Raw genomic sequence first — 15,275 nt, forward strand, 5'->3', positions numbered from 1 at the left:
TGGAGCGGAGGTTGAGGAAGATTGTGTCTATTTCAGAGAATCAATTTGGTTTTATGCCCAAATTCTATTTTTCAATTTCAATTAGATGTGACTATTTTTCACCTTTTTAAAAAAATTTACTAGCTTTTTTGAAAGTCTTTGTCCCCCTTTTGGGTAACAAGATTTTTCAAATTCTTATTTTATTCTTTCTTCTTTTATAATCTTGAAATATATTTTAAGACAAAAAGAAGATCACACTTTTTTCTTCTTCTTTTTGCATCAAACCATCACTTTTTGAATGGTCTTCTTCAACAATATCTTAAAAACATGAAGTACACAAACAACATTAAAAAAATGATAAATTGGTTCACACCTATGATATGATTTTTTTTTGTAATCTTGGATCAATTTTTTTTTTTAATCTTGGATTAAAGATTTGGAAAACAAAAAGCAATAAATTTCCTCTACATAAGTTCTTCAATACTACTAAAATCAAAATGAATATCCCCATAACACTGTTCTATGATAGTTTTCTTTGCTTCTTATTAAAGATTGCAAAAATTAAGATATTAAAATATTAAAATATTTTTGAGTTGGTTATGAAAATTTTCAATATTACATTTGCTCCCTTTTTGTATAATATGTTGAATACATTAAAGTCTATGTATAAAGAAACTTTGCCATTTTAGTAAATTTGTGAATGTATAATATGTTGTTATACATTCAAATCATTGTATAATGAAATTGTGTCGTTCCAATAAATATTCGAATGTATAATATTCGTTCACATGTATGATAAATTGGTTCACATGTATGACAATATAATTATACATTGATTCACATGTATGATAAAATCTTTTACATGTATGATATCTCATTCTAGGTTTACAAGCCTTGGATCCTATTTTTCAATTTCAAGAAGAAGTGACTTTCTTTCATCTTTTTGGAAAGGTTGTTGCCTCTTTTGAAAGTCTTTGTCCCCTTTGTTGTGTAACAAGATTTTTCTTCACCTTATTTTTTTTTTCTTCTTTTTTAAGTCTTGAATTATATTTTAAGACAAATAAAGACCACACTCTTTTCTTCTTCTTTTTGGATCAAACCATCACTTTTTGAATGATCTTCTTCAACAACATTTGAAGAACATAAAGAACACAAATAACATTCAAAAATGATAAATTGGTTCACATGTATGTTATGATATTATACGTTATTTAACATCTGACTTGTATTATATGAAAAAAAAACTGAAAAAATCAACTAACAAACTATAATGGAATTGCAAAAGAAGGTAATTTCATAAAAATCAATCTGCAACCAAACACGAATCCGAATAAGACCTGCATCCAAATAAGAATCCGAATAAGAACTAACAACTTTAGAATAAAAAAATACAAAGATCAGACTTTTAATAAATGAAAAAAATTATATTGTCGAACTATCACACTGAAATGGATTTACAAAAGCAATTAATTTCATAAAAGACAAACATGCAACCAAAAATCGAAACAAATTATGATTTGATAAAGTTGAAAAATATTGAAATTTAGTAAAAAAAAAAAAAATAGAATATAAGTCCAACAAATATTTGATAACTTACAAATTGGTAACCTCTAAGTATACGATTGTTTGAATTTTTTTCGTACTTCGTCGATATTCAATTCCATGGCGATTGTAGAAACCAATTTCAAGAAACTTATACTTTTCAAAACAATTATTGCATCACTCTGTATGACTCATAACTAATTTCTAACCCTCAAATTCCGGAATGTTGGAGCAATATGGAAATATTCATTTTGATTTTTATAGAACTGAACAATTTACGTACAACAAATTTATTGTTTTTTCCTTTTAGGATCTTGAATGATAGATAGGAAGAACAGAAAAAAAAAATATATATGGTGCTTAGCATAGCCTTTGAAATTCAAATACAACTCAACAATTGAATCATATAAAGAAGGCCAAAGCTAGCTAATTATGTCCACTACTTTAGAAAAAGTTAGCAACATAATCATTTCACTTTCCTTAAATTAAGGAATAATGTTTCCCTCATACATTAGACACATGTATAACAAGTGATCCAATGTATTAGTAAGTTTGCTAAAATTAGGTAGAGAGAAAATCAGATGATATTTTGTGTAAATACTTTCTTAAGTTCTGTGGTTTGCCCCAATAAAATTGGTTTTGGTCCCAATAAAACGGGTTAAGCCCAACAAAATGCATAGTATAGATGCACTCAATTTTTCATGTGGTAATCCCTTGTTTAAAATTGGACTTATGAGTAGAAAGAGGGCACTAGGCTATACAGCCCAGAATAGCCGCTCCATGTACATGTGAGAAGAAACAAAGCAAGAAATTAAGGGTCTGTTTGGGTATTAAAATCATAATTTTTCGAAGTTGGAGTTAGATTTGCAGTTGAAGTTGAATTTGAAGTTGCAGTTATGTTTGACCATGAATATAAATTAAAGTTGTTTTTTAAATTTTGTGAGAGAAGTATGAGTGAAAAAAGTGAAAATTTTACTTGTTTTCACTTTTTCAAATACAAGTTCAAACATACAACCGTGAGTGTACTATTTTAATGAGTAATTTTGACTACTATTTTTATCATATCATGATGCAACTGTGTCTGCACTTTAGATTGAATCATGTTTGACAGTCCAATAAAAACAACAACATTCAATTGTAATCCCAAAGAAAGCATTACACTAAGAGACCATCCCACAAGACCTAAGAAAATTTACTCAAGTTCTAATACAATGCTGAGATAAAGAACTACATTACACTAAAAATAAGTCAAGAATAATTACAAAAGATCAAATTCATTTCAAAATAAAGGATGATACACACGATTATACCAACTAACAACACCAAATTCTTAGATAATTTTATTGAGTCGTTCTTTACGTAGATCATTTCAAACCAATAGCTAGTAGCTATAACAACAACAGACCACGATGAAAAAGAGGGCATTATCCTTAGTCCTTCCTTTAGCCATGTTACTTCTCCACTTCTTCTCTCTTTCTTTCATCTGTTCAATCTCTTCTTCTAGCTTTTTCAATTTCATATCTTCATAATTATCATCTTCTTTGTATACTCTAGGCTTGTCAACTTCTGACTTCTTCAGAAGTTTTTGCAATTAATTTTTCAACTTCATTGAATGTTGTAGACTTGTTATATTGAAATGATTCCATTAAATTCTCAAGCTCGCCTAATTTTTCGATCCATTTATGAATTACAAATTTGGACCTCGAATCTGTATTATTTTCTTTATCCTCCCAATACCAAAAATTGTAAGATCTTGAACCCTTTCATAATTAAAAAGGAAGAAATCAGAATTCAATTGAATCAGTTGGGATAATAAAATAAAGAAATGAGAGCAAAATATTATCTTTACCCCATAGTAATTACATGTCCAATATCTTCTACCGAAATTTATCGAATTCCAAGATGTCTTCAAAGGCACCACAAATTCATGATTGCATCGAACCTCTTGGTTCAAAGCAAAATCTTCCTTCCCCATACAAATCTTATTCAAGTTAATTGATCTCATGATGTGCTACAAAGAATTCATTTGAAAAAATTACATAAAATAGAAAAAACTTGATAAGAAATCATAATTTTTTTAAAAGAAGAAATGAATTATACCTTATAATGAAGTAAAGGTCTTAATTTTTTAAGGAATTTCAAATCTTGGCTTGATTGAAGATGAGAGAGATGAGAAAAAAAGAAGAAGAAGAGAAATTAGGGTTCTTAATGAATTTGGGGCAAATATTATTGTTGCCTCTGTTTTTATTCTTTTTTTGTGTTAAATTTTGACCTCAACGCGCTTTGATTCGATGGGAAAATACGCGCCCCGGTTAGATACACGAGGGGGTAAAAAATAATACGCTTTGAAGTTTTTAAGGGGGATATATAAATTTCAGTCAAGTTTAAGTATTAAAGTAAGTTGGAGTGACAAGTTTAGGGGGATATGCATTTTCCCTAAAAATATCAATCAATTTTTTTCTTATAAAAATAGTCTTCATTAGGTAGTCTAATCTACTAAAAAATTGGTATTCTTTCATTAAATAATTCATATGAAAAATTGAGTTGTACACATATAGAAAAGGTCAAGATATGAATAATATATTGTATATTCACTTAAATTAAAATTAAGAACTAATTAAGGTTGACACATTATTTTTTGATGTGATTATTGTAAAATCTGGTCATAGTGACTTTCGTGATAGTCGAAGTAAAGTTAAATGAGTTTTGTGTAATGAATGAAAGAAAAGTGATTTTTACGTAACAGATGCAAAGTTAAGTGATCATGGATGAAATTTACTCAATTAATTATTATAAGTTATTTACGTATTAAAAATTAATAATATTTAATAAAAAAATTAAAATAAACATTTATGACATGACTGTTTCAGTTGCTTCAATCATTATTTATATCACTCGTAATTAATTATTATAAGTCATTTAAGTATTAAAAATTTAATAATATTTAATAAAAAGGATTAAATAAACATAAAATGATAAATTAATTTTTGATATTTTAAATTAACTTGACGTTTTATACGTGACCACTTACAAAAATACAAGTTTTTGTTATAATAATTTTACTATGTCACTTCTAATTAGTAGAATAGAAGAAGAACTATTATAAATCACAATAATTAAAAAACTTAAATTATTTTAAATATATAATTGACTATCAATGCCACAAAAGTTTGAACAACTTAAAATTTTATTATACAAATTTCATCAATCTAAATATAATTTTATATGCCTAATTCAGAATTTATCAACCAAATAAATAAAGATTTTAATTAAATAATAAAATTATATATGATGTAAAATTTATAAGAATCAATATTAAATCATACATGCCACAACGCAGCTTACTAGAAAAGAAACTTAACGCCAATTTAATTATTAAGTAAATTTATTCAATGAGCTTAATTAAAAAAATACAAAATTTTCAATTCAGGACCCGCAACTCAAACATCCTTCCTTTCGATTAGGCATTGATCAATTGTTTTCTATTAGACATCTGTCTGCTAATAATGGAGAAACAACAAGTCTTTCTCTTATTATAGTAGGACACATTTCTTCTAAAGATTAATTCCAACGATGATTGAAATGAATTATTATAAAATGGTCATTTTCCATGTAATTCTTCTGGAAAAAACATTGTCTTTTATCTTTTCTCATTTTAGAAAAAAATAATATCATACATGTATTTTTATTTTATATATTTTAAAGAATTTATTTTATTTTTTACTCTTTTTTAACATATCTTTTTGATCGATAAATGTAATATTATGAAATATTTAATAAAAATATTAATTAATTTTTTATGAAAATAATTTTTATTAAATAATTTAATCTATTAAAAAATTAATATTTTCTCATTAAATAATTCATATGAAAAATTGGATCGTGCACATATGAAAAAGGTCAATATATGATTAATATATTATATATTCATTTAAATTAAAATTAAGAACTAATTAAGGTTATCATATCATTTTTTCGATGAAATTATTATAAAATCTGTCCATAGTGACTTTTATGATGGTCGGAGCAAAATTAAATGACTTTTTATGTAATGAATGAAAGAAAAGTGATTTTTGCGAAATGAATATGAAGTTAAGTGACTATAGATAGAATTTACTCAATTAATTATTATAAATTATTTACGTATTAAAAATTAATACTCCCTCCGTTTTAAAAAGAATAACCTACTTTGACTTGACACAAAGTTTAAAAAAATAAAGAAGACTTTTGAATTTTGTGGCCTTAAATTAAAGTTGTATCAAATATACCAAAATGTTGTTTAATCTTATGATTCTAAACATGTCATGTGGAAAGTTGAAATTAAATTAATGCCAAAAAAAGAAAGGGATCATTCTTTTTTAAACGGATTAAAAAGAAAAGTAGTTCGTTCTTTTTGAAACGGACGAAGTAATATTTAATAAAAAATTAAAATAGATATTTATGATATGACTACTTCAACTATTTCAATCGTGATTTTACTATATCACCCTTAATTAATTATTATAAGTCATTTAAGTATTAAAAAAAATATTTAATAAAAAAATAAAAAAAACATAAATAATAAATTAATTTTTTATATATTAAATTAATTTGACGTCTTATATGGTACAACTTTAACAATATCTCAAGTGTTTGTTATAATATTTTTATTATGTCACTTCTAATTAGTAGAATAGAAAAAAAATATTATAAATTATAATAGTTAAAAATTTAAATTATTTAAAGAATATAATTAACTATTAGTGCCACAAAAGTTTAAACAGCTTGAAATATTAATACATGTCTAATTTAAAATTTATCAATTAAACAAAGCAAAGATTTTAATTAAATAATAAAATTATACATAATATACTATTGGGAGCGTTGTCATCTTAATGGGCCGGCAACACGCGATTCAATTAGTTGGGTCGTAATGTAAACACCAAACACTAGAGATGACAAGCGAAGAAAAAACGTAAAAATTTTAAGGATAGAATGGATTAAATAGGTAGAACAGCGTAGCCGACTGGTATATGTATATATCTCACAAAAGGATCAAGGATCGGTGTAAGATGTTCATAAAAAAGCAACGAAAATGAACTCGAAATCTTGCAATTCCATCACATCACAAATCTCACTGGAACCATTCAACCTACTATTGCTAAGCTCACAAATCTCAGAGAGTTAAGACTCAGCTTTACTAATCTCACTGGTCCTGTACCTGATTTTCTTAGCCAGCTCAAAAATTTGACTCTACTAGAGTTAAACTATAACCAGTTGACTGGAACAATACCGGCATCACTTTCTCAACTTCCTAATTTAAATGCTATTCACTTAGACCGCAACAAACTCACTGGACAAATCCCAGAATCATTTGGGAAATTCAAATGACAAATACCAGATATTTACCTTTCCCATAACAGCCTTACTGGACAAGTGCCAAGATCTTTAGGTGACTTAAACTTTAGCACACTTGATTTCTCAAGGAACAAGCTTGAAGGAGATGTTTCTTTCTTGTATGGGAAGAACAAAACAATTGATCTGTCGAGGAACACATTGGAGTTCGATCTTCCAAAGTGGAGTTCCCTAAGAGTTTAACATCATTGGATTTGAACCATAATCGGATTTTCGGTAGCTTACCACAAGGATTGAAAGACTTACAGTTACAGTTTTTTAATGTGAGTTATAACAGGCTTTGTGGACAGATTCCACAAGGTGGAACGTTGCAGACCTTCGACGTGTACTCTTATTTGCACAACAAATGCCTTTGTGGCTCTCCTTTGCCGGACTGTAAGTAAGTTCAGAGATCGATTTGCGGTTCCAGAGTGCTTGCTGGGTGGGGTTTCTGAAACAAGTAACTTCTGCGTAGATCTATATAAAGAATTTTAATAAATATATAGGGAATTCGTATAATCATATCGTGTTATTGATCTAGTGAATTAGAGGAACTTGTTGGTCCGCTGGTCAACTACTTTATTACAAACTGTACTAGCTCAATAAAGAGTGCTGCTGTCATATGTGCATTCACGTCCTAATATCAATATAATGCTTTCCTTTTTTTTTTTTTTGTTATTTCAAAAACATAATACTCCCTTCATTTCATAATAAATAAATTATTGAAATATTTTTTATGTTCCTGAATTATTGAAATTTTTTTTTCAAATTTACTCTTAAGGATTTGACAATCAAGGGATCCATCAACTGAAAAATAATGACATAAATATGATTCTGTACTTTAAAAAAGGATAAAAATGTAAAATTATGTTAAATTTATATCTTTAATTCGTTTTCTTAATCTGTGATAAAATTTAACAATTCATTTATTATGAAATGAAGGGAGTATATAATATACAAGTGAAGATGGTTAGGAGGTTATAATGGGTGCATAACTATTGTCATAATAGTCCAACGATTGAAAATCTAAAAAATTGATGGCTCATTATGTGAAGTAAAATCGCACTTATAGCCTAGAAAATAAATTTACATACATTGTTCTAATGAAAAAGGGTCAAATATGCCCCCTCTATTTTGATTAAATGGTTAACTTTATGTTCTTTAACTTTACAAATATACCTCCTAGTTTAACATTTTTCCCAAATTGACTGAATTTTCTCATTTCACATAAAATTATTCGATTTTCTATTTAATTTGATCCCGATTTGTTGAATAAATTTAATCCACATCTATCAAACCTCTCAAAATCACCTTCTTCAATTTATAGGAGTTAAAACAATGGGCACATGAAGCTTGAAATGATTGAGACTCAAAGTCGAAACTTGAAACCATGTAGATTCACATTTTTATAATATGTATATACACGCTGATCTATCTATTAATCGCATCATTAATGGGTGTTTTATGAGATCGATTTATTCTGACAAAGAGAACTCAACGTTCGTTGCCGACGCTTATCTCCACTTTCCGCTGATCAGTTTCTCATGCTTTACATTATGACCATCAAATTTTGCTCTTATATATCTCATATTATTGTTTATACTCGTTTAATCATTCTTATGCTTTTTTTACATGATATTTAGAAATTGCTGTGAAAATGAGTATTCTAGTTATCATCGAGATTCTTGATGAATGTCATTCATTATTGGATACATATAATGTTAGACAAGAACATTTGATGGAACCTAAGGTGAGATTGAGAAATTTAAAGTAGGGTCAAAATTTTAAGTTTTTACAAGAAAAAATTCTTTAATGGTGATTACGGATAGAATGTTATGGAAAATAATTTGCGATTGTTGTTGATGGGAAAAACATGTTTACAAATTACAAGGAAATTTTCGTCATATTGCTTGAACCCTTTGATGAAAATGGCAGATTTCGTTCGAGTAAATGAGTTGAGAAAATTAGTTTTGGATTTAATTGGTAGTGGATTAAGGTTGGTTTCAAAGAGAAAACGGGCAATTTAAAGTGGAATTGGAGGAATTCAATCAATTTGGAGAGATTTGTTAAATTAGAAGGCATGCTTGTGAAGTTTGCTAACACCAGGGATATATTTGATCCCATAGTATAACGGTAGAGGCATATTTGGCTCGATAGTACAACGGAGGACAAAATTAATCAATTAATCAAAATAGAGAGGTATATTTAACCCTTTTTCCTTCTTTTAATAAATCTAGAAAATTTCCTTTGAGATACCATATTCATTATTAGTTTTCTAACACAAGTCACCTCCATAATAGTCCTTTTTGGTAACAAAATGGAACAAGTAAGTTATGACTCGAGAAAGTAAACTACTGGATAGATGATAATATGTAGAAGCAGCAACAAATGAGTGAGAGGGTGTCTCCATCCACAGCAATTGAAGCGTAATAAATGACATAATTAAAGAATAATTTATTAATATTAAGTATCATTCTATTTTTTTGTTTAAACTTGTTCTAAAAATAATAAGATTATTCATTAAAACTGAATTTAGAAAAATGAATTCATTTCGAATGATTAAACAAGTGTTAAAAGGAATTCATTTATTTTGAAAAAGAATTTGTATGTAGTAAATTCAACTCAATTATTAGTACATCAACATTTGCTAGCTTAAAAGTTAAAATTCTAGCTCCTCCTCCGAGTCAACATCAGATCAAGATCAAGCTGTCCCTCATCCAACACGACAATAACAAGATGAAATTTAGAACTTTTAAAACACTAATGAAAAGGTGAAATCTAGAACTTTTAAAACACTAATGAAGTAATTAGCAAAAGATTGGTTTTTCCGCTTCACTGCTTTGCAAAAAAATAAAGAAGAAAGGAATGTCATATAATTAAAAAATACTAACATTTTACATGTGGATGGTAATGTGGCATAGTAACGTGGGTTTTTTCATCTAGGTGGCATGTTTGGTGAAATTTCGTTAAAGAGAGGGGTATTTTTGAGCCAAATATTTAACAGAGGGATATTTTTTAGTCATTTCAGGTAGTTCAGGGGTATTTTTGATCCTTTTTCGAATTTTATTAGAGGGAGGGGTATTTTTGAGCCAAATATTTAACGGAGGAATATTTTTAAGCAAAAAATCTAACGAGGAGCATTTTTGAGCTATTTCAGATAGCTCAGTGATATTTTTGAGCCTTTTCCGTATTATTATTTATAATAGTAAAGATTGATTCAAGTTAATAATACGTTAGTCATGCATTTTCAATACATTGCCTTGAATGTTATGAAAATCATTTCCCCCCTCAAGTTTACTTTAAAAATCAAAATCCCCCTCTACTTTGAATAATAAGCATTCTCTCCCCCTTTACCTTGACAATATCTATTTTATTATTAGTAGAAATATACTGAATTAGACTGGTTATGAAGTGTCATATCTTAGTGCAAGTGGTGCATTCATATATCTTGCAAATACTACAAGGCCTAATATAACCTTTTCAGTCAATTTGTTAGCAAGGTATATTTTTGCTCCTACTATGAGATATCAAAATGGGATAAAACACATAAGCTGTTTTATTCTAAAGATTGCAGTCCTGGTCTTATTGGTCATGCTGATGTTGGGTACTTATCTGACCTGCATAAAGCTCGATCTCAAATAGGCTATGTGTTCATATGTGGTGGTACTGCAATATCTTAGAGATATACAAAGCAGCCTATCGTAGTCACTTCATCGAATCATGCTGAGATAATAGTTATTCATGAAACAAGCCGAGAATGTGTATGATTGAGGTTCATGATACATCTTATTCGAGAAAAATGTGGTTTGAAATGTGACAATATACCCACAGTTTTATACAGGGATAATGCAATATGCATAGCACATCTTAATGGAGTATTCATCAGAGGAGATAGAATGAAGCATATTTCATCAAAGCTTTTCTATACACATAAGTTACAAAAGGAACGGTGATGTTAACGTCCAACAAATTCATTCAAATGATAATGTGGCTGATTTATTCACCAAATCTCCTTCAATTACAACTTTGAAGATGGTGGTTCAAGGATGTTCTCATTAGGGGGAGTTAATACGCGTTGTACTCTTTTTTTCTTACGAGGTTTTGTCCCACTGAGTTGTCCTTATAAGGTTTTTAATGCGGCAGTCTATATGCGTATTGTTAGAGATGTGTACTCTTTTTCCTTCACTAAATTTTTTTTTCCACTGAGTTTTTTCTAGTAAGGTTGTAACGAGACACATTATCTATCAATTAGACAATCAAGGAGGAGTGTTATAAATATACTATATATAGTGAATGTCTACTTTACCATATATAGTTAATACCTACTTTACCATATATTGTGTATGTCTATTTATGAAAAAGTTACAAACTCCAAGGTTAATTAGGGATTTTGTTTCATTGTAATTCATCCCTTAAGAGAAATAAGAATTACTCTCCATTCTCTCTCTATTATCTCTACTCTTCTTCTTTATTCTTTATTATTTTATAACAGTCAAGTATTTATATACTTTTATTTAAATTTTTTAGTTTAACCTTTTTAATGAACTTGTCACAAAAGCTAATATTATTTTTTATGATTGTTATTTTATAGAGATAACACACAAGTATTTTTCGTCTCCCCTAAAAGATGTACAAAATATTCAGAAACTTGACAGCCAAATCAACAAAAAACGAATTTAGGTGGTAATTGGTCCCCTTTAAAGTTTAAGTGTGTCATAACAACTTCAGATATAGTTTAGGGGTACCTTGTATCTTATATCTTATTTTACATGTATTAAGTGTAAGCGTGTGTAATATACATACATACATACATATATATATATGCACATGAGTTTCGATATACTCCCTAAATTCTCTTTTACTTGTCACTTTTCGTTTTTTCAGGTCAACCCACATAAATTTTGACAAATATTTTAAGATATATTTTTTCATTTTATTAATATGAAGTAGGATTGCAACATATAGCATTTTTCATATATTTTCTAATCATCTAAAATTTAAATTTAAATATTAAATTATACATCTTAAAATGTTAGTCAAAGTTCATGCAGGTTCACCTTAAAAGGAAAAATAGTGACAGGTAAAAGTGAATGGGGAGTATATTAATAACATAAATAAACTTTTGAATTAATTTAGTATAAAATATATCTTCATTTTTGTTATATGTTATTATATTACATGCATTGGAATATGTTTATAAAATTATTTTTATTTATTATTTTCACTAGTATAGATAGATATTACAGTTTTAATTATTACTAATAAATAAATTTTCATATAATGGTTATTTATTTCATTTAGAACATCACTAACTTATATATTTAATATATGTTTCTCACTTTTTTTTTGTCTAGAAAATAATTTTCTTTTTATTTACAAAAATTTACTATATATATTAAAAATAAAAAATATAATAATTTTAAAGAGGTAAATAAAAATAAAGATTAATAGTGTAAGGGTAAAATAGGTATTTACAAAAGACGGGTAGGGAAGGGGGGGATGCTTATTGTTTAAAGTTGAGGGGGGAATTTGATTTTTAAAGTAAAGTTGAGGGGGAGATGTTTTTCACCCTATTGTAAACATATTATTTATTGTTATAAAGATTTGAGTAGTTTAGTTCAAAATTTTAAAATATTTCTATTGAATGATGATAGTTTTTTTTTCCACTATATTCAATATTATCAAAAATAAAATAAAATTATACAATTAACAATTAATTTTTTTGAGGCCTTGAAATTTTGGGGGCCTAAAGCAAAGGCTTTATGAGCCTTACCATTGAGTCACTCCTATGGGCGTGAAGTTTCAAGTATATTCATACAAAAAAAATTTCACGATTTTTGCGTGGTCATATATCTAATTTAATTAGATTTTTTTTTTATTTCGATTAAATTAATTGTGTGGGGAGGGGCTGAGGGATTGGGGGAGGGGCTGGGTAGGGCTGGGGGAGGGTGGGGGCTGGGGGTGGGGTAGGGAGGGGCTGGGGTAGGGTGGGGGGTTGCGGAAGGGGTTGCGTGGGGCTGGGTGAGATGGGGACGGGCTGGGTGGGGTGGGGGGCTAGGGAAGGGGAAGGGGTTACGTGCAAGGGCGGATTCAGAATTTTCAGTGAGGGGGTTCAGTAGTACATATACGGACTAGTCAAAGGGGGTTCAGCCTCTATTATTTATACATAAAAAAAATTACCATGTAAAAACAGTATAATTTTTCGACGAAGGGGGTTCGGATGACCCCCCTGGAATACATGTACATCCGCCACTGATTATGTGGGGCTGGGTGGGCTGGGGATGGGATGGGGTGGGGTGGAAGCCTAGGGTAGAGGGTAGGTGAGGCTGGGTGGGGTGGGGATGGGATGGGTTGGAGATGGGGGAGGCTGGGTGGGGTGGGGAGGGGAGGGGCTGGAGAGGAGGTGGGGTGGGAAAACAATTTTAAATTTATTATTTTTAAATTTTTAAAAATATTTTAAATTAAAAAGGAGGGAGGAAAAAAATGAGGGGCTGGGGGGTGTGGGGGTGAGGACGGGCTGGGGTGGGGTGGGGAGGGAAAAAAATATTTTTTAAAAAAATTTAAAAATATTTTTAAAAATTAAAAAATCATTTTAAAAATATTTTTAAATTATATATAAATTTTTCTAAATATTTTTAAATTATTTTAAAAATAATTTTAAATTAAAAAAGATAAAGGAAAAAAAAGGATCCTTTTTATTTTTTTTAATATTTAAAAAATGTTTTTTAAAAAAAAATATATAATTTTTTTTAAAATTATTTTAAAATTTTTAAAAATATTTTTAAATTATTTTAAAATTTTATAATATTTTTAAATTTTAAAAATGGAGGGAAAAAAGGATTTTTTTTTAATTTTAATATTATTTTTAATTATTTTTAATTATTTTAATGTAAAATTGGTCAAAAATTGACCCCATTCGCATCTCTAGGCGAGTGGTTACACTCTCTTTGTCCTAGTTACCATGACCTTGCCACATAGGCAAGGTCAACAGTGAAAAGGTGTGAAATATTATTTTTTGATGGGTTCAAGGGTCCAGATGACAAACATGTAAAAGTAGAAGTGTCCAACTTACAAAACCGACATAGTAGAGGGGGTATAGAAGGTTATTTTGCGTTATATCTTCCAAAACTTGAATCATCCAGTTTATTTTTATCTTTCTCTCTCTATTCTCTCTTTTAAAGTTTTTCCCATTCTCTTAATTTAACTTGTACTAATATGTTAGGGAGATGTATCTCCAACTTTTGAAATTTTGTTGCATGTTGAACCCCAATGCAGAATTCACGGGATTCGTTTGTCAGGGCGTCCAAGATGAGATTGAGTGACGATCTTCATTGGAGTTTGGAATCATTAGCGTGGGGGAAGACTCCTTCCATCGGTTGATTCATGGTCATTTTTTTGAACTTAATAATTGTAATTTCTTGATTATTTTTTGTGAATAATATGAATGTGAATTGCAAAATTGTTGACTGCTTGATCACTGTGATGTTCTTTAGGTGATAATTTTTTGTTCTAATTTTTGTCTTTTTTTTTTTTTGTTAAGCTATGTCTTTAACATTATTCTATGAGATTTTCATTTGCTTTTTATTAATGATTGCAAAAATTAGGATATCAAAATAATGAAATATTTTTTAGTTGTTATGGGAATTTTCAATATTACAATTGCTCCCTTTTTGTATAATATGTTATCATACATTAAAGTCGATGTCTAATGAAATCGTGTCATTCCAGTAAACTTACGAATATATAATATGTTGTTATACATTCAAATATTGTATAATGAAACTGTGTCATCCCAGTAAACATTCGAATGTATAATATTTGATTATACTTTCGTCTATGTGTATAATGAAAATTACCGCAATGACAAAAATAATTTTTTTTTCTTGTTTTTATTATTTTTAACATGTTTAGTTAATTCATTGACTCAGTGTAAAAAAAATTTATGCAGCTATGTACTGATTTGTCGTAATAAAGATAACAAGTGGGTGTTGAAGGCGTCATCTATGAATGAATCGGAAATTGATGCTTATATGAGAAATGGGTGTTGAAAGTGTCTTATCCTTATTCATACTCCTTACACATATGTTGTGGATGTGTATATAATATATAATTTGGCAATTATTATAGTAAATAGTTGTTGAAACATAATGTGTATTACACAATTATGCATTAAACCTTCATATATTATGCATTAAACCTTCATATATATATATAACTACCTATCATACATTGGTCGAATATATGATGAAACATCCTATCCTAAATTTAAAAAAATTGAAATGATTATGTTGTACATTACTTTTCCTTATGTGGGATGCCACATAGGACACATGTGTCTATTTATACACGATCAAAGTTGGAGGACATAGATGAAAATTAAA

General features: G+C 28.6%; 1 long non-coding RNA gene and 1 pseudogene across 1 annotated transcript; one reads left to right on the forward strand and one right to left on the reverse strand.

The window, feature by feature from the left end:
* Window positions 1-2,765: 2,765 nt before the first annotated feature.
* Window positions 2,766-3,764, reverse strand: LOC107860453. The gene is made up of 3 exons (XR_001671553.2): window positions 3,622-3,764; window positions 3,371-3,532; window positions 2,766-3,281 (listed from the first exon to the last, which is right to left on the reverse strand). It is a non-coding gene; the product is annotated as an uncharacterized LOC107860453 (long non-coding RNA).
* Window positions 3,765-6,455: 2,691 nt separating this feature from the next.
* Window positions 6,456-7,455, forward strand: LOC107858364 (annotated as a pseudogene).
* The last annotated feature ends 7,820 nt before the right edge of the window (window positions 7,456-15,275 follow it).

This window comes from Capsicum annuum, chromosome 2, assembly GCF_002878395.1.
Source record: "Capsicum annuum cultivar UCD-10X-F1 chromosome 2, UCD10Xv1.1, whole genome shotgun sequence".
NCBI classification, from domain to species: Eukaryota; Viridiplantae; Streptophyta; class Magnoliopsida; order Solanales; family Solanaceae; genus Capsicum; species Capsicum annuum.